This window comes from Acipenser ruthenus, chromosome 10, assembly GCF_902713425.1.
Source record: "Acipenser ruthenus chromosome 10, fAciRut3.2 maternal haplotype, whole genome shotgun sequence".
Classification (NCBI taxonomy): Eukaryota; Metazoa; Chordata; class Actinopteri; order Acipenseriformes; family Acipenseridae; genus Acipenser; species Acipenser ruthenus.
In genome coordinates this window covers 23,146,610-23,165,789 of record NC_081198.1, presented here as the reverse complement: position 1 = coordinate 23,165,789, position 19,180 = coordinate 23,146,610, and the positions used below count along the sequence as shown (strand labels likewise).

General features: G+C 48.2%; 6 non-coding genes and 4 pseudogenes across 6 annotated transcripts; all 10 read left to right on the top strand.

The window, feature by feature from the left end:
- Window positions 1-100: 100 nt before the first annotated feature.
- On the top strand, window positions 101-291 carry LOC131739155 (U2 spliceosomal RNA). The gene has a single exon (XR_009330322.1). It is a non-coding gene; the product is annotated as a U2 spliceosomal RNA (small nuclear RNA).
- A 595-nt stretch (window positions 292-886) lies between these two features.
- On the top strand, window positions 887-1,077 carry LOC131739154 (U2 spliceosomal RNA). Its single transcript, XR_009330321.1, has one exon. It is a non-coding gene; the product is annotated as a U2 spliceosomal RNA (small nuclear RNA).
- A 599-nt stretch (window positions 1,078-1,676) lies between these two features.
- Window positions 1,677-1,867, top strand: LOC131739153 (U2 spliceosomal RNA). The gene has a single exon (XR_009330320.1). It is a non-coding gene; the product is annotated as a U2 spliceosomal RNA (small nuclear RNA).
- Window positions 1,868-2,465: 598 nt separating this feature from the next.
- Window positions 2,466-2,656, top strand: LOC131739152 (U2 spliceosomal RNA). Its single transcript, XR_009330319.1, has one exon. It is a non-coding gene; the product is annotated as a U2 spliceosomal RNA (small nuclear RNA).
- A 582-nt stretch (window positions 2,657-3,238) lies between these two features.
- On the top strand, window positions 3,239-3,355 carry LOC131738874 (U2 spliceosomal RNA; annotated as a pseudogene).
- A 6,738-nt stretch (window positions 3,356-10,093) lies between these two features.
- Window positions 10,094-10,276, top strand: LOC131738365 (U2 spliceosomal RNA). The gene has a single exon (XR_009329926.1). It is a non-coding gene; the product is annotated as a U2 spliceosomal RNA (small nuclear RNA).
- A 598-nt stretch (window positions 10,277-10,874) lies between these two features.
- LOC131739151 (U2 spliceosomal RNA) lies at window positions 10,875-11,065 on the top strand. The gene has a single exon (XR_009330318.1). It is a non-coding gene; the product is annotated as a U2 spliceosomal RNA (small nuclear RNA).
- Window positions 11,066-11,640: 575 nt separating this feature from the next.
- Window positions 11,641-11,742, top strand: LOC131738581 (U2 spliceosomal RNA; annotated as a pseudogene).
- Window positions 11,743-15,970: 4,228 nt separating this feature from the next.
- Window positions 15,971-16,126, top strand: LOC131738625 (U2 spliceosomal RNA; annotated as a pseudogene).
- Window positions 16,127-16,752: 626 nt separating this feature from the next.
- Window positions 16,753-16,870, top strand: LOC131738771 (U2 spliceosomal RNA; annotated as a pseudogene).
- The last annotated feature ends 2,310 nt before the right edge of the window (window positions 16,871-19,180 follow it).

The following is a 19,180-nucleotide window of genomic DNA, read 5'->3' as shown; positions in this document are numbered from 1 at the left end:
CCGTTTTTTGGGGGTCTGCTTGTGCTTGGAATTTTGCACCCACCTTTGAATCCCCCTGTGCCGTCCGGGCTGGGGGGCCCCGGGCAAGGGCCAAGTCGCCATCGCTTCTCGGCCTTTTGGCTAAGATCAAGTGTAGTATCTGTTCTTATCAGTTTAATATCTGATACGTCCCCTATCAGGGGACCATATATTAAATTGATTTTTGGAATCGGGAGATGGAACAGGGGCTTGCTCCGTCCACTCCACGCATCGGCCCGGTATTGCAGTACCTCCGGGAACGGTGCACACCTTTCTCTAACGTTGGTCAAAGTCAGATCTGGATCTCTCCTGTGAGCATTTTGTCTACCCCTGCTGGAGGGAGAGTGCCAGTGTTGATGCAAGTTTTCCCGCCGTTTTACTACTTTTTTTTTTCTTTCTCTCTTTCTTTCTCTCTTTCTTTCTCTCTTTCTCTCTTTCTTTCTCTCTTTCTTTCTTGCTGTCTTTCTTTCTTTTATTCACATGTGGTGATGATGTAGACAGCAGCAGGTTGTTTCCTGGGAGCATGCAGCTAACCAGACAAGTGTGGTGGAACATGTCCCTATGCCAGGACCTTCTTAGCAAGCCAGCCAGCCAGCGAGGCACAGTTGTAGTTACCCAAGGCACCTTGCACAGCATAGCAGCTTGGCATGACTATTTGTAAGACGCACTCCGCCAGTTTATGTTTTGTTTTTGGTGTTATGTGTGTGTTTTTGCTTTGTTTTGTTTTCTCCTGCTTAAATTGCACATTTCCCCTCTGGAAGCAGCAGCCCGTTTTTTGGGGGTCTGCTTGTGCTTGGAATTTTGCACCCACCTTTGAATCCCCCTGTGCCGTCCGGGCTGGGGGGCCCCGGGCAAGGGCCAAGTCGCCATCGCTTCTCGGCCTTTTGGCTAAGATCAAGTGTAGTATCTGTTCTTATCAGTTTAATATCTGATACGTCCCCTATCAGGGGACCATATATTAAATTGATTTTTGGAATCGGGAGATGGAACAGGGGCTTGCTCCGTCCACTCCACGCATCGGCCCGGTATTGCAGTACCTCCGGGAACGGTGCACACCTTTCTCTAACGTTGGTCAAAGTCAGATCTGGATCTCTCCTGTGAGCATTTTGTCTACCCCTGCTGGAGGGAGAGTGCCAGTGTTGATGCAAGTTTTCCCGCCGTTTTACTTCTTTTTTTTTTCTTTCTCTCTTTCTTTCTTTCTCTCTTTCTTTCTCTCTTTCTCTCTTTCTTTCTCTCTTTCTTTCTTGCTGTCTTTCTTTCTTTTATTCACATGTGGTGATGATGTAGGCAGCAGCAGGTTGTTTCCTGGGAGCATGCAGCTAACCAGACAAGTGTGGTGGAACATGTCCCTATGCCAGGACCTTCTTAGCAAGCCAGCCAGCCAGCGAGGCACAGTTGTAGTTACCAAAGGCACCTTGCACAGCATAGCAGCTTGGCATGACTATTTGTAAGACGCACTCCGCCAGTTTATGTTTTGTTTTTGGTGTTATGTGTGTGTTTTTGCTTTGTTTTGTTTTCTCCTGCTTAAATTGCACATTTCCCCTCTGGAAGCAGCAGCCCGTTTTTTTGGGGTCTGTTTGTGCTTGAAATTTTGCACCCACCTTTGAATCCCCCTGTGCCGTCCGGGCTGGGGGGCCCCGGGCAAGGGCCAAGTCGCCATCGCTTCTCGGCCTTTTGGCTAAGATCAAGTGTAGTATCTGTTCTTATCAGTTTAATATCTGATACGTCCCCTATCAGGGGACCATATATTAAATTGATTTTTGGAATCGGGAGATGGAACAGGGGCTTGCTCCGTCCACTCCACGCATCGGCCCGGTATTGCAGTACCTCCGGGAACGGTGCACACCTTTCTCTAACGTTGGTCAAAGTCAGATCTGGATCTCTCCTGTGAGCATTTTGTCTACCCCTGCTGGAGGGAGAGTGCCAGTGTTGATGCAAGTTTTCCCGCCGTTTTACTTCTTTTTTTTTCTTTCTCTCTTTCTTTCTTTCTCTCTTTCTTTCTCTCTTTCTCTCTTTCTTTCTCTCTTTCTTTCTTGCTGTCTTTCTTTCTTTTATTCACATGTGGTGATGAAGTAGGCAGCAGCAGGTTGTTTCCTGGGAGCATGCAGCTAACCAGACAAGTGTGGTGGAACATGTCCCTATGCCAGGACCTTCTTAGCAAGCCAGCCAGCCAGCGAGGCACAGTTGTAGTTACCCAAGGCACCTTGCACAGCATAGCAGCTTGGCATGACTATTTGTAAGACGCACTCCGCCAGTTTATGTTTTGTTTTTGGTGTTATGTGTGTGTTTTTGCTTTGTTTTGTTTTCTCCTGCTTAAATTGCACATTTCCCCTCTGGAAGCAGCAGCCCGTTTTTTGGGGGTCTGCTTGTGCTTGGAATTTTGCACCCACCTTTGAATCCCCCTGTGCCGTCCGGGCTGGGGGGCCCCGGGCAAGGGCCAAGTCGCCATCGCTTCTCGGCCTTTTGGCTAAGATCAAGTGTAGTATCTGTTCTTATCAGTTTAATATCTGATACGTCCCCTATCAGGGGACCATATATTAAATTGATTTTTGGAATCGGGAGATGGAACAGGGGCTTGCTCCGTCCACTCCACGCATCGGCCCGGTATTGCAGTACCTCCGGGAACGGTGCACACCTTTCTCTAACGTTGGTCAAAGTCAGATCTGGATCTCTCCTGTGAGCATTTTGTCTACCCCTGCTGGAGGGAGAGTGCCAGTGTTGATGCAAGTTTTCCCGCCGTTTTACTACTTTTTTTTTTCTTTCTCTCTTTCTTTCTCTCTTTCTCTCTTTCTTTCTCTCTTTCTTTCTTGCTGTCTTTCTTTCTTTTATTCACATGTGGTGATGATGTAGACAGCAGCAGGTTGTTTCCTGGGAGCATGCAGCTAACCAGACAAGTGTGGTGGAACATGTCCCTATGCCAGGACCTTCTTAGCAAGCCAGCCAGCCAGCGAGGCACAGTTGTAGTTACCCAAGGCACCTTGCACAGCATAGCAGCTTGGCATGACTATTTGTAAGACGCACTCTGCCAGTTTATGTTTTGTTTTTGGTGTTATGTGTGTGTTATTGCTTTGTTTTGTTTCCTCCTGCTTAAATTGCACATTTCCCCTCTGGAAGCAGCAGCCTGTTTTTTGGGGTCTGCTTGTGCTTGGAATTTTGCACCCACCTTTGAATCCCCCTGTGCCGTCCGGGCTGGGGGGCCCTTGGCAAGGGCCAAGTCGCCATCGCTACTCGGCCTTTTGGCTAAGATCAAGTGTAGTATCTGTTCTTATCAGTTGATCAGTTTAATATCTAATATCTTAATATCACTCTGGCTTCTCTTCAGTTCGAATAAATCTTTCTAAGACTAAGGCTTAGAGGGTAGTGGCATTGCCCGCTCCCTCCGAGGGTCTGTGAGAGGTTTGTTCGGGTGAGGAGGAACAGAATTTTTTTTTATTTTTGACTGGCTTTCTTCAGCTCGGCAACTTTTTGGAAGACTAATGCTCAGTCTGGTTTTGGCTTGCCCAATCCAGGCCGAGGGTCTTTCAAGATTTTGTTGACTGTTGAGAGCAGTTTTTTCTTTTTCAGGCGGTTCCAGTTTTTTTCTTTTTCAGGCGGTTCCGGCTTTTCCAGACGTTCCTGGAGTTAGAGAGAAGGAGGACCTACCATCCAGACGACCTTTGAGGACCCTTTGATGACCTAGACGACCTCATCCCCAGCCCTTGATTGTAATCGAGATCCAGACTGAGAGAGCAGCAGGCGCCCAGCAGAGGGCGCCATCTGGGAGGAGCAGAGGGCGGCCCCGGACCCCGAGGAGGCGTCACAGCCACGATTCTTCCAACGTGGTCTCAGTGCCAAGCAGCGCCCCCTACTCCGCCAGGGAAGGACACCGTTCACCTGGGGAGGGGGTCCCTCTTGCGAGGCGACCATCTCCTCAGGGACTAAAGTAATAGTTCCTTCAACTGCCCAGATTTGCTGCTTACGTTGTCTCTTTTCCGTAGAGAGAGACAACCCGGACGTCCAGAGGCTTCTCCCACCCCAATCGGAGGAGCCAGCTGAAGGATGGCGTTCCGGCCAACCCAGGAGACCAGGAGGCACAATGCGGTGCGCTTCACAAGGACCCAGCAAGAGGAAACGGAACCAGGACTGACGAGACTGGAGTTCAGCCGGACCATTCTTCAGAGGGGTATGGGTTTTTCCCCTTCTGACTTGAATTGTTTGGTGAAATTGCCAGGGCTTAAGGAAGTGTTTGAGGTCAGTTTTAGGAACCCCCAAAAGTTACAAGAAATGTGGTCCTTTTGGGGGGAGAATAAATATCTCGCTCCATACAAAGAATTTTGTGTGGATGCACTGACAGACAGAGAAATGAAAGTTGTTACTGTCCAATTTTTCAATGAGGCTGTTAGCGACTATGATATTACAACATGGCTTAACCGCTATGGGAGGGTGTCATCAGAAGGGAGGAAAATTACAGACGAAGATGGGGTTTGGACAGGAGCCAGAAAGTGGCTGGTACGCCTCAATGTTGATCCATCGGGCATTGGAGGCGTCCGCCACATTCCAAACTCCATAGTGTTAGGGCCCAACAGAGGGCTGGTATTCTATAATGGGATGCCAAAACTCTGCAGGAAATGTGGGGAATTAGGACACCTGGCGGCCGCATGTACTGTAGTCAAGTGCAGGAACTGCGGCGCCCCCCACGAGACCAGCCACTGCAGAGAAGAGAGGCAGTGCAATTTGTGTGGAAAGAAGGGGCACCTGTTAAAGGACTGCCCCTCTTCCTATGCCAACATGGCCAGAGCCAGCAAGGCAAATACGAACAAGCCTAGGCCTGAGCAGGAAGAGGGAGCAAGTAACAAAGATCAGTCCACATCACCACCAACAGTATCCAAGACCCAGACTCCAGCACCACCATCATCACCAGCACCCCCCTCACCCCCCCGCCCCCGAGACATGTCCCGTTTTACGAGGACCCCTTCCCCCAGCCCAGAGAGAGAGTACAACAGCTACTCCACTAGCTCCTCCAGTAGCTCCTCTGATGCAGAACACGAGGCAGGGAGGGAGCCCGGACCCAGCAGCGCCCCCCCCTGAGTAGGGCCCTCTCAGCGCCAGCACTCCCCCTCGGCTCTCGTTATGACGCCATAAAGATTGAGTCCGTGGGGGAGGAAAGCGAAAGCGACAGTGAAAGTGAGAGTGAGAAGGAGGGGAAGGGAGTGAAGAACCAGCAGAGGGTGGGGAAAAGAAAGGGTAGAGACGAGGGGGGGAAAAGAAAGAAGATCAGGATCAAAGACAGCAAGTTGCAGGTGGCCCCCATAGATCCAAAACCAGCTAATGTCCACACAAAGTCCCCAGTCTTGCCCTCGCAGGCAGAGACGGAGGCGAGTGGGACGGCTACACTGCCGCCTAGTGGGCAGGTAGCAGCCAGCCAGGGCATCCCCAGCCAGCCTTCCCAGTCGTTGGCACAAACCCTAGCACACCTCGCAGAAGAGGTGTTCACTAATGCACCGAGGGAGAGGTCGGGGTCAACACCTTCCCTGACCAGCAGTACCTCGGTAGCAATGACCCTCTTCAAGCGAAGGGCCTCCCTTCAAAGCATCCTTGACCCCTTCCCTTGTATGGGCAAAACCAGGGGCCCCCTAGAGGTCCTCCTAGATACAGCACTGGAGGACATGGGAATACCCCTGGACGCGGTAAGCCAGAAGTCTGCTAACAGCTCCAATTCAACAGACGGTAACAGCCAAAGAATGCTGTCTGTCATAACCCCCCCCCAGGACAAAGCTGACCCACACGTTCCGAGGGGCCCTGAGCAAGTTCCACCAGACTTACCTTGTGGGGAGTTGAATAGCCCCAACAACTCCACGTACTGTGCATATAAAGACGGTGCCTTCTGGACGAGGCAGCAGTGAGTACCTTCTCAGGGGTGATGGGAGTTGCAAATAAGCCCAAGCCCCCTCGAAGCAAGCGTAGAGCTAAGAGTAGGAAGAGTGTCCCGACCTCCCAATCATAGTCACTATGGGGTGGACGCAGCGACTCCTTTTCTTGTTAGCTATCCTGATGGCCCTGATATGTGTGTCTGTTAATGTCAGGAGCATCAGGGAGACACAAAAAAGATTTGATGTACTAAACTATCTAGCTAACTTGAAAGCAGATCTCATCTTTCTGCAGGAGTATGGTATTTCATCGAGCCCTGATTATAGGGACCTGAAGGAGAGTTGGACCCTGGGGGACTCCTTCTGGTCGGGCTCCAACATAGCCAGAGCCGACGGAGTAGGTATCCTGTTTAAAAACCCATTTATTACCTCCCGCAGCAGCAGGGAGGTAGAACCTGGTAGAATTCTGAGCGTGGATGTGACATACAACAACACTCCCCTCAGACTGGTCAATGTCTACGCACCCACTAACCAAAACGAAAGAGTTCAATTTTTTCCACAGCTGCGTCCACTCCTGCTGGGGAACGTACCCGTCATCGTGTCAGGTGACTTCAATTGTGCTCTGAGGGACGTAGACCGGAGCAGGCCACGCAACGACCGCTCTAGTAGAGTCTTGTCCTCCGTAATATCTGATTTCTCCCTGTGTGATGCAGGTAAGGACCTGGTGCCTCCCTTTACCTGGGTGAGCTCATCTGGGACCTCCTTCTCCCGTATAGATCTCGTCCTGCATACCAGCTCCCTTACGAAGACGGAAGTAGACACCCAGGCCGTCTTCTTCTCTGACCATAGGTTCCTGCAGGTAACATTGCAGGTCCCTCAGACCTCCCAGATGGGGTCAGGGGTTTGGAAATTAAACACCTCCTTACTCGATGACCCCTCCATAGCTGCAGCCTATAAGAGCAGGCTTGTTGAGTGGACCACTTTCCGTGACCTATTCAACTCCCCTATAGAGTGGTGGGAGATGGTCAAAATGAGAACTAAGGGTTATTTCATAGCAGCAGGCAAGAGGAAAGCAAAAGAAAGGAGGGCCAAATATAAACACCTGAATGCTGCCCTCCAGCGTCTGAGCCTGCTTCAGCTTCGGGGGTTCCCTGTAAGCGACGAGATAGCCCAGACCAAGCTAGATCTTTCAGTGCTTTGTAGGGAGGAACAACGAAAGGTCATGCACAATGCAAAAGTGCAAAAAATGGAGGAAGACGAAAAGTGTACTCGCTTCTTCTTCCAGAAAACGAGGGAGAAGCGGCACTTGATGTCCTCCATGCTCGACAGCAGGGGGAGGATAGTAGAGGATAGTGAGGGAGTGAAAAAAGTGGTAGAGAACTTCTATAGGGACCTGTATAACATCAAAGCTACAGATGACACCCTGATAGAGTGGTTCCTGAGCCAGTTGGAGCCTGACTCAGTGCGGGACGACGAGGAGGAGGAGAAGGACCCAGAACTCACGCTGGAGGAGCTCACCCAGGCGGTTAAGACCATGAACACCGGTAAGACGCCAGGTCCAGATGGCATCCCGGGTGAGTATTATCATCTTTTTTGGGACACACTAAAAGTCCATTTAGCGGAGGTCTACAGAGCGGTCTACAAGGAGAAGCGGTTGGGCCCTTCTATGCGGGAGAGTGTAATTACTCTCCTTCATAAGAAAGGGGAAGTTAAAGATCTACGGAATTGGCGCCCAATCAGCCTCCTTTGCGTGGATTACAAGATACTAGCCAAAGCTCTGATGCTCCGGCTACAAGTACACCTCCCTTTGGTCATTGGCCCCGACCAGGCTTGTGGCGTCCCAGGGAGGTCCATCACGGATATTTTAATGTTAACAAGGGACATTCTGGCTTATTCTAGAGAACGGAACCATCCCCTCTGCCTGTTCAACCTTGACCAGGAGAAGGCGTTCGATAGGGTAAGCCATGAATATATGTACAAAGTGATGGACCAGATGAAATTCGCTCCTGGACTTAGGGAGTGGGTTAAAACCATATATACAAACATTAGTACCCGAGTCTTGGTGAACAGGCACCTGACTGGTAAAATATCTATCCAGTCAGGGGTCAGACAGGGTTGCCCACTATCCCCACTGCTATATGTCGTGTGCATTGAACCCCTCCTGCAGGCAATTCGTAGGGATACCAATATAACTGGTTTCCAGCTGCCTGGATCCAACGGGGTCCAGGTCAAAACAACAGCATATATGGACGATGTGTCACTCATTTGCACCAACACATCGTCGGTACCTCGGATTAGTAATATCCTTGAGAAGTACTGCACGGCGACCGGGGCAGTGATTAATAAGTCCAAGAGCGAAGTCTACGTGTCTAAAAATTGGCAGGTAGATAGGGAACTGTCGGACATGTACCCTGTCAAAAAGGACAAAATCAAGATTCTGGGCCTCATTTTCGAGAACAATAGCTCGGGGGCCCAGAGCTGGACGGCGGCCATTAACCAGGTCCGTAAAAAGATTGGCGGATGGAGCACAAGATCCTTAACAATGACGGGTAGAGTATTAATAACCAAGTCTATACTGTTCCCCATCCTCTCTTATGTAGGAAAAATCTTTCCCCCAGACAGGACCACCAAAAAAGTGGTGGACCGCATTATCCACCGCTTTATCTGGGGCAGCAAGATGGAGAGGGTAAAGCGAGCCACCCTGAGTAAAGCCGACAAGAAGGGAGGTAAGGGGGTCCCGGACGTTGTGCAGCTCACCCGAGTGCAGGGGCTCACGCAAACTATCAAGAACATCCAGGCCCTGGACAGGAAGGTATGTTACATGAATCGTTTCTATTTTGCCACCTGTCTCAGGGCCTTGGGCCTCTGCACTATTGATAACACCGTGCCGTACTCCTGGGACCCCCCATTGTATTATAGAACCTTAAGGGACACTATATATAAATTGGGCTTAGATAAAGCAAAATTGGCTTCCTGGGAATACAAGGCTGTAACTAAATATCTTGCCGGTTCCCAGGAAATTGAAAAAGTAGCTACTTTCTCCCTCACCCAAAGCCAAAAAATCTGGGAGAATGTGTCTCACAGCTGCCTCAGTAATGTCCAGAAGGATATAGCATGGAACACCGTCCACAGTGCACTCCCCACTCGAGCGTTCATGTTCAGGAGGGGACTAGCCCAAGTAGAAACATGCCCCTATGCAAAGTGCCGCAAGAGAGAAACACCAGCCCATATCTTCTGGGAGTGTGATGTGGCTGGCAGTGTCTGGCTCTCTGTCTCTGTCTTCCTAAACAGGTTTGCTGACACGGCCAAGATGACCGCTGAGACTGTGCTCTATGGGCCTGCGGGAGGAATCGATACCAGCACAGCTAAGTGCGTTTGGCGTGTCATCAATGTTGTCAAGCAGATCCTGTGGGAAGGCCGTAACGTCTGTGTCTATCACAAGCAGGAGCTAGACACTATCACCACGACCAGAAGGGCACAAACTCTTATCAAGGACTTTGTAATTCTGGACATCCGGACCCTCGGGAAGGACAAGGCCTGCGCGGAGTGGAGGATCGCCGGACTTCAGGACGTGAAGATGGAATAAAGGAAAAAACTGGAACCGCTAGCTCCTAGGAGCGGGACTACGGGGCACCGCTAAGCCTTTTATTTATTTTGTCATGCCAGCATTCCGCCCTTTTTAGCTGGCATGACCGTTTTTGAACGGTGCCCTGGTTTTATGTAGTCTTTTTGTTTCAGTTTTATGGACTTTTATTTGATTTATGTTGAATGTTTTATTTGATTTTGTTTTGTTTTGTTTTATGTATCTTTAAGATTTTTAATGTAAACTATTAAAAGTTACATTTTAAGTGTTTTAAAATTTTAGAATTTTAACTCACTGTTCCACACACTGTCCCTTTTCCCCTGTCCCTGTTTTAGTAATATAGTTTTATGTTCACTTTTGAACTTTTAGAGAGCACTCCCCGGCCCTCACAAGCACTGGTTTTTTATAGATGGTTCTTTTTTTCCAGTCACTTTTAAAACAGCACAGGTTTTTTTCATGTTGATTTTAATCTGTGTCTGTTTTAACCATGTACAAAGCACAATTGTCTTGGTGTTTTTAAATGTGTTTTAAATGCTTTTAAAACAAAATGTATGTCTGTATGCATGAATGTCATCTTTAAAAGAAATGTAAAATGAATGAAAAAACGAATGGGTGTAAATGTAAAAAAATGTAAAATCTCAATAAAAGAGTATTTTGGCTAAGATCAAGTGTAGTATCTGTTCTTATCAGTTTAATATCTGATACGTCCCCTATCAGGGGACCATATATTAAATTGATTTTTGGAATCGGGAGATGGAACAGGGGCTTGCTCCGTCCACTCCACGCATCGGCCCGGTATTGCAGTACCTCCGGGAACGGTGCACACCTTTCTCTAACGTTGGTCAAAGTCAGATCTGGATCTCTCCTGTGAGCATTTTGTCTACCCCTGCTGGAGGGAGAGTGCCAGTGTTGATGCAAGTTTTCCCGCCGTTTTACTTCTTTTTTTTTCTTTCTCTCTTTCTTTCTTTCTCTCTTTCTTTCTCTCTTTCTCTCTTTCTTTCTCTCTTTCTTTCTTGCTGTCTTTCTTTCTTTTATTCACATGTGGTGATGATGTAGACAGCAGCAGGTTGTTTCCTGGGAGCATGCAGCTAACCAGACAAGTGTGGTGGAACATGTCCCTATGCCAGGACCTTCTTAGCAAGCCAGCCAGCCAGCGAGGCACAGTTGTAGTTACCCAAGGCACCTTGCACAGCATAGCAGCTTGGCATGACTATTTGTAAGACGCACTCCGCCAGTTTATGTTTTGTTTTTGGTGTTATGTGTGTGTTTTTGCTTTGTTTTGTTTTCTCCTGCTTAAATTGCACATTTCCCCTCTGGAAGCAGCAGCCCGTTTTTTTGGGGTCTGCTTGTGCTTGAAATTTTGCACCCACCGTTGAATCCCCCTGTGCCGTCCGGGCTGGGGGGCCCCGGGCAAGGGCCAAGTCGCCATCGCTTCTCGGCCTTTTGGCTAAGATCAAGTGTAGTATCTGTTCTTATCAGTTTAATATCTGATACGTCCCCTATCAGGGGACCATATATTAAATTGATTTTTGGAATCGGGAGATGGAACAGGGGCTTGCTCCGTCCACTCCACGCATCGGCCCGGTATTGCAGTACCTCCGGGAACGGTGCACACCTTTCTCTAACGTTGGTCAAAGTCAGATCTGGATCTCTCCTGTGAGCATTTTGTCTACCCCTGCTGGAGGGAGAGTGCCAGTGTTGATGCAAGTTTTCCCGCCGTTTTACTTCTTTTTTTTTTTCTTTCTCTCTTTCTTTCTCTCTTTCTTTCTCTCTTTCTTTCTTGCTGTCTTTCTTTCTTTTATTCACATGTGGTGATGATGTAGACAGCAGCAGGTTGTTTCCTGGGAGCATGCAGCTAACCAGACAAGTGTGGTGGAACATGTCCCTATGCCAGGACCTTCTTAGCAAGCCAGCCAGCCAGCGAGGCACAGTTGTAGTTACCCAAGGCACCTTGCACAGCATAGCAGCTTGGCATGACTATTTGTAGACGCACTCCGCCAGTTTATGTTTTGTTTTTGGTGTTATGTGTGTGTTTTTGCTTTGTTTTGTTTTCTCCTGCTTAAATTGCACATTTCCCCTCTGGAAGCAGCAGCCCGTTTTTTGGGGGTCTGCTTGTGCTTGGAATTTTGCACCCACCTTTGAATCCCCCTGTGCCGTCCGGGCTGGTGGGCCACGGGCAAGGGCCAAGTCGCCATCGCTTCTCGGCCTTTTGGCTAAGATCAAGTGTAGTATCTGTTCTTATCAGTTTAATATCTGATAAAAAGCTCTGATGCTCCGGCTACAAGTACACCTCCCTTTGGTCATTGGCCCCGACCAGGCTTGTGGCGTCCCAGGGAGGTCCATCACGGATATTTTAATGTTAACAAGGGACATTCTGGCTTATTCTAGAGAACGGAACCATCCCCTCTGCCTGTTCAACCTTGACCAGGAGAAGGCGTTCGATAGGGTAAGCCATGAATATATGTACAAAGTGATGGACCAGATGAAATTCGCTCCTGGACTTAGGGAGTGGGTTAAAACCATATATACAAACATTAGTACCCGAGTCTTGGTGAACAGGCACCTGACTGGTAAAATATCTATCCAGTCAGGGGTCAGACAGGGTTGCCCACTATCCCCACTGCTATATGTCGTGTGCATTGAACCCCTCCTGCAGGCAATTCGTAGGGATACCAATATAACTGGTTTCCAGCTGCCTGGATCCAACGGGGTCCAGGTCAAAACAACAGCATATATGGACGATGTGTCACTCATTTGCACCAACACATCGTCGGTACCTCGGATTAGTAATATCCTTGAGAAGTACTGCACGGCGACCGGGGCAGTGATTAATAAGTCCAAGAGCGAAGTCTACGTGTCTAAAAATTGGCAGGTAGATAGGGAACTGTCGGACATGTACCCTGTCAAAAAGGACAAAATCAAGATTCTGGGCCTCATTTTCGAGAACAATAGCTCGGGGGCCCAGAGCTGGACGGCGGCCATTAACCAGGTCCGTAAAAAGATTGGCGGATGGAGCACAAGATCCTTAACAATGACGGGTAGAGTATTAATAACCAAGTCTATACTGTTCCCCATCCTCTCTTATGTAGGAAAAATCTTTCCCCCAGACAGGACCACCAAAAAAGTGGTGGACCGCATTATCCACCGCTTTATCTGGGGCAGCAAGATGGAGAGGGTAAAGCGAGCCACCCTGAGTAAAGCCGACAAGAAGGGAGGTAAGGGGGTCCCGGACGTTGTGCAGCTCACCCGAGTGCAGGGGCTCACGCAAACTATCAAGAACATCCAGGCCCTGGACAGGAAGGTATGTTACATGAATCGTTTCTATTTTGCCACCTGTCTCAGGGCCTTGGGCCTCTGCACTATTGATAACACCGTGCCGTACTCCTGGGACCCCCCATTGTATTATAGAACCTTAAGGGACACTATATATAAATTGGGCTTAGATAAAGCAAAATTGGCCTCCTGGGAATACAAGGCTGTAACTAAATATCTTGCCGGTTCCCAGGAAATTGAAAAAGTAGCTACTTTCTCCCTCACCCAAAGCCAAAAAATCTGGGAGAATGTGTCTCACAGCTGCCTCAGTAATGTCCAGAAGGATATAGCATGGAACACCGTCCACAGTGCACTCCCCACTCGAGCGTTCATGTTCAGGAGGGGACTAGCCCAAGTAGAAACATGCCCCTATGCAAAGTGCCGCAAGAGAGAAACACCAGCCCATATCTTCTGGGAGTGTGATGTGGCTGGCAGTGTCTGGCTCTCTGTCTCTGTCTTCCTAAACAGGTTTGCTGACACGGCCAAGATGACCGCTGAGACTGTGCTCTATGGGCCTGCGGGAGGAATCACTACCAGCACAGCTAAGTGCGTTTGGCGTGTCATCAATGTTGTCAAGCAGATCCTGTGGGAAGGCCGTAACGTTTGTGTCTATCACAAGCAGGAGCTAGACACTATCACCACGACCAGAAGGGCACAAACTCTTATCAAGGACTTTGTAATTCTGGACATCCGGACCCTCGGGAAGGACAAGGCCTGCGCGGAGTGGAGGATCGCCGGACTTCAGGACGTGAAGATGGAATAAAGGAAAAAACTGGAACCGCTAGCTCCTAGGAGCGGGACTACGGGGCACCGCTAAGCCTTTTATTTATTTTGTCATGCCAGCATTCCGCCCTTTTTAGCTGGCATGACCGTTTTTGAACGGTGCCCTGGTTTTATGTAGTCTTTTTGTTTCAGTTTTATGGACTTTTATTTGATTTATGTTGAATGTTTTATTTGATTTTGTTTTGTTTTGTTTTATGTATCTTTAAGATTTTTAATGTAAACTATTAAAAGTTACATTTTAAGTGTTTTAAAATTTTAGAATTTTAACTCACTGTTCCACACACTGTCCCTTTTCCCCTGTCCCTGTTTTAGTAATATAGTTTTATGTTCACTTTTGAACTTTTAGAGAGCACTCCCCGGCCCTCACAAGCACTGGTTTTTTATAGATGGTTCTTTTTTTCCAGTCACTTTTAAAACAGCACAGGTTTTTTTCATGTTGATTTTAATCTGTGTCTGTTTTAACCATGTACAAAGCACAATTGTCTTGGTGTTTTTAAATGTGTTTTAAATGCTTTTAAAACAAAATGTATGTCTGTATGCATGAATGTCATCTTTAAAAGAAATGTAAAATGAATGAAAAAACGAATGGGTGTAAATGTAAAAAATGTAAAATCTCAATAAAAGAGTATTAATATCTGATAAAAAGGACAAAATCAAGATTCTGGGCCTCATTTTCGAGAACAATAGCTCGGGGGCCCAGAGCTGGACGGCGGCCATTAACCAGGTCCGTAAAAAGATTGGCGGATGGAGCACAAGATCCTTAACAATGACGGGTAGAGTATTAATAACCAAGTCTATACTGTTCCCCATCCTCTCTTATGTAGGAAAAATCTTTCCCCCAGACAGGACCACCAAAAAAGTGGTGGACCGCATTATCCACCGCTTTATCTGGGGCAGCAAGATGGAGAGGGTAAAGCGAGCCACCCTGAGTAAAGCCGACAAGAAGGGAGGTAAGGGGGTCCCGGACGTTGTGCAGCTCACCCGAGTGCAGGGGCTCACGCAAACTATCAAGAACATCCAGGCCCTGGACAGGAAGGTATGTTACATGAATCGTTTCTATTTTGCCACCTGTCTCAGGGCCTTGGGCCTCTGCACTATTGATAACACCGTGCCGTACTCCTGGGACCCCCCATTGTATTATAGAACCTTAAGGGACACTATATATAAATTGGGCTTAGATAAAGCAAAATTGGCCTCCTGGGAATACAAGGCTGTAACTAAATATCTTGCCGGTTCCCAGGAAATTGAAAAAGTAGCTACTTTCTCCCTCACCCAAAGCCAAAAAATCTGGGAGAATGTGTCTCACAGCTGCCTCAGTAATGTCCAGAAGGATATAGCATGGAACACCGTCCACAGTGCACTCCCCACTCGAGCGTTCATGTTCAGGAGGGGACTAGCCCAAGTAGAAACATGCCCCTATGCAAAGTGCCGCAAGAGAGAAACACCAGCCCATATCTTCTGGGAGTGTGATGTGGCTGGCAGTGTCTGGCTCTCTGTCTCTGTCTTCCTAAACAGGTTTGCTGACACGGCCAAGATGACCGCTGAGACTGTGCTCTATGGGCCTGCGGGAGGAATCACTACCAGCACAGCTAAGTGCGTTTGGCGTGTCATCAATGTTGTCAAGCAGATCCTGTGGGAAGGCCGTAACGTCTGTGTCTATCACAAGCAGGAGCTAGACACTATCACCACGACCAGAAGGGCACAAACTCTTATCAAGGACTTTGTAATTCTGGACATCCGGACCCTCGGGAAGGACAAGGCCTGCGCGGAGTGGAGGATCGCCGGACTTCAGGACGTGAAGATGGAATAAAGGAAAAAACTGGAACCGCTAGCTCCTAGGAGCGGGACTACGGGGCACCGCTAAGCCTTTTATTTATTTTGTCATGCCAGCATTCCGCCCTTTTTAGCTGGCATGACCGTTTTTCAACGGTGCCCTGGTTTTATGTAGTCTTTTTGTTTCAGTTTTATGGACCTTTGATTTAATTTGAATGTTTTATTTGATTTTGTTTTGTTTTGTTTTATGTATCTTTAAGATTTTTAATGTAAACTATTAAAAGTTACATTTTAAGTGTTTTAAAATTTTAGAATTTTAACTCACTGTTTATACACTGTCCCTTTTCCCCTGTCCCTGTTTTAGATCTAGGTTTATGTTCACTTTTTTAGAGAGCACTCCCCGGCCCTCACAAGCACTGGTTTTTTATAGATGGTTCTTTTTTTCCAGTCACTTTTAAAACAGCACAGGTTTTTTTCATGTTGATTTTAATCTGTGTCTGTTTTAACCATGTACAAAGCACAATTGTCTTGGTGTTTTTAAATGTATTTTAAATGCTTTTAAAACAAAATGTATGTCTGTATGCATGAATGTCATCTTTAAAAGAAATGTAAAATGAATGAAAAAACGAATGGGTGTAAATGTAAAAAATGTAAAATCTCAATAAAAGAGTATTTAATATCTGATACGTCCCCTATCAGGGGACCATATATTAAATTGATTTTTGGAATCGGGAGATGGAACAGGGGCTTGCTCCGTCCACTCCACGCATCGGCCCGGTATTGCAGTACCTCCGGGAACGGTGCACACCTTTCTCTAACGTTGGTCAAAGTCAGATCTGGATCTCTCCTGTGAGCATATTGTCTACCCCTGCTGGAGGGAGAGTGCCAGTGTGATGCAAGTTTTCCCGCCGTTTTACTTCTTTTTTTTTTCTTTCTCTCTTTCTTTCTATCTCTCTTTCTTTCTCTCTTTCTCTCTTTCTTTCTCTCTTTCTTTCTTTCTTTCTCTCTTTCTCTCTTTCTTTCTCGCTGTCTTTCTTTCTTTTATTCATATGTGGTGATGATGTAGACAGCAGCAGGTTGTTTCCTGGGAGCATGCAGCTAACCAGACAAGTGTGGTGGAACATGTCCCTATGCCAGGACCTTCTTAGCAAGCCAGCCAGCCAGCGAGGCACAGTTGTAGTTACCCAAGGCACCTTGCACAGCATAGCAGCTTGGCATGACTATTTGTAAGACGCACTCCGCCAGTTTATGTTTTGTTTTTGGTGTTATGTGTGTGTTTTTGCTTTGTTTTGTTTTCTCCTGCTTAAATTGCACATTTCCCCTCTGGAAGCAGCAGCCCGTTTTTTGGGGGTCTGCTTGTGCTTGGAATTTTGCACCCACCTTTGAATCCCCCTGTGCCGTCCGGGCTGGGGGGCCCCGGGCAAGGGCCAAGTCGCCATCGCTTCTCGGCCTTTTGGCTAAGATCAAGTGTAGTATCTGTTCTTATCAGTTTAATACCAGGGGCCCCCTAGAGGTCCTCCTAGATACAGCACTGGAGGACATGGGAATACCCCTGGACGCGGTAAGCCAGAAGTCTGCTAACAGCTCCAACTCAACAGACGGTAACAGCCAAAGAATGCTGTCTGTCATAACCCCCCCCCAGGACAAAGCTGACCCACACGTTCCGAGGGGCCCTGAGCAAGTTCCACCAGACTTACCTTGTGGGGAGTTGAATAGCCCCAACAACTCCACGTACTGTGCATATAAAGACGGTGCCTTCTTGGACGAGGCAGCAGTGAGTACCTTCTCAGGGGTGATGGGAGTTGCAAATAAGCCCAAGCCCCCTCGAAGCAAGCGTAGAGCTAAGAGTAGGAAGAGTGTCCCGACCTCCCAATCATAGTCGCTATGGGGTGGACGCAGCGACTCCTTTTCTTGTTAGCTACCCTGATGGCCCTGATATGTGTGTCTGTTAATGTCAGGAGCATCAGGGAGACACAAAAAAGATTTGATGTACTAAACTATCTAGCTAACTTGAAAGCAGATCTCATCTTTCTGCAGGAGTGTGGTATTTCATCGAGCCCTGATTATAGGGACCTGAAGGAGAGTTGGACCCTGGGGGACTCCTTCTGGTCGGGCTCCAACATAGCCAGAGCCGACGGAGTAGGTATCCTGTTTAAAAACCCATTTATTACCTCCCGCAGCAGCAGGGAGGTAGAACCTGGTAGAATTCTGAGCGTGGATGTGACATACAACAACACTCCCCTCAGACTGGTCAATGTCTACGCACCCACTAACCAAAACGAAAGAGTTCAATTTTTTCCACAGCTGCGTCCACTCCTGCTGGGGAACGTACCCGTCATCGTGTCAGGTGACTTCAATTGTGCTCTGAGGGACGTAGACCGGAGCAGGCCACGCAACGACCGCTCTAGTAGAGTTTTGTCCTCCGTAATATTTGATTTCTCCCTGTGTGATGCAGGTAAGGACCTGGTGCCTCCCTTTACCTGGGTGAGCTCATCTGGGACCTCCTTCTCCCGTATAGATCTCGTCCTGCATACCAGCTCCCTTACGAAGACGGCAGTAGACACCCAGGCCGTCTTCTTCTCTGACCATAGGCTCCTGCAGGTAACATTGCAGGTCCCTCAGACCTCCCAGATGGGGTCAGGGGTTTGGAAATTAAACACTTCCTTACTCGATGACCCCTCCATAGCTGCAGCCTATAAGAGCAGGCTTGTTGAGTGGACCACTTTGCGTGACCTATTCAACTCCCCTATAGAGTGGTGGGAGATGGTCAAAATGAGAACTAAGGGTTATTTCATAGCAGCAGGCAAGAGGAAAGCAAAAGAAAGGAGGGCCAAATATAAATACCTGAATGCTGCCCTCCAGCGTCTGAGCCTGCTTCAGCTTCGGGGGTTCCCTGTAAGCGACGAGATAGCCCAGACCAAGCTAGATCTTTCAGTGCTTTGTAGGGAGGAACAACGAAAGGTCATGCACAATGCAAAAGTGCAAAAAATGGAGGAAGACGAAAAGTGTACTCGCTTCTTCTTCCAGAAAACGAGGGAGAAGCGGCACTTGATGTCCTCCATGCTCGACAGCAGGGGGAGGATAGTAGAGGATAGTGAGGGAGTGAAAAAAGTGGTAGAGAACTTCTATAGGGACCTGTATAACATCAAAGCTACAGATGACACCCTGATAGAGTGGTTCCTGAGCCAGTTGGAGCCTGACTCAGTGCGGGACGACGAGGAGGAGGAGAAGGACCCAGAACTCACGCTGGAGGAGCTCACCCAGGCGGTTAAGACCATGAACACCGGTAAGACGCCAGGTCCAGATGGCATCCCGGGTGAGTATTACCATCTTTTTTGGGACACGCTAAAAGTCCATTTAGCGGAGGTCTACAGAGCGGTCTACAGGGAGAAGCGGTTGGGCCCTTCTATGCGGGAGAGTGTAATTACTCTCCTTCATAAGAAAGGGGAAGTTAAAGATCTACGGAATTGGCGCCCAATCAGCCTCCTTTGCGTGGATTACAAGATACTAGCCAAAGCTCTGATGCTCCGGCTACAAGTACACCTCCCTTTGGTCATTGGCCCTGACCAGGCTTGTGGCGTCCCAGGGAGGTCCATCACGGATATTTTAATGTTAACAAGGGACATTCTGGCTTATTCTAGAGAACGGAACCATCCCCTCTGCCTGTTCAACCTTGACCAGGAGAAGGCGTTCGATAGGGTAAGCCATGAATATATGTACAAAGTGATGGACCAGATGAAATTCGCTCCTGGACTTAGGGAGTGGGTTAAAACCATATATACAAACATTAGTACCCGAGTCTTGGTGAACAGGCACCTGACTGGTAAAATATCTATCCAGTCAGGGGTCAGACAGGGTTGCCCAC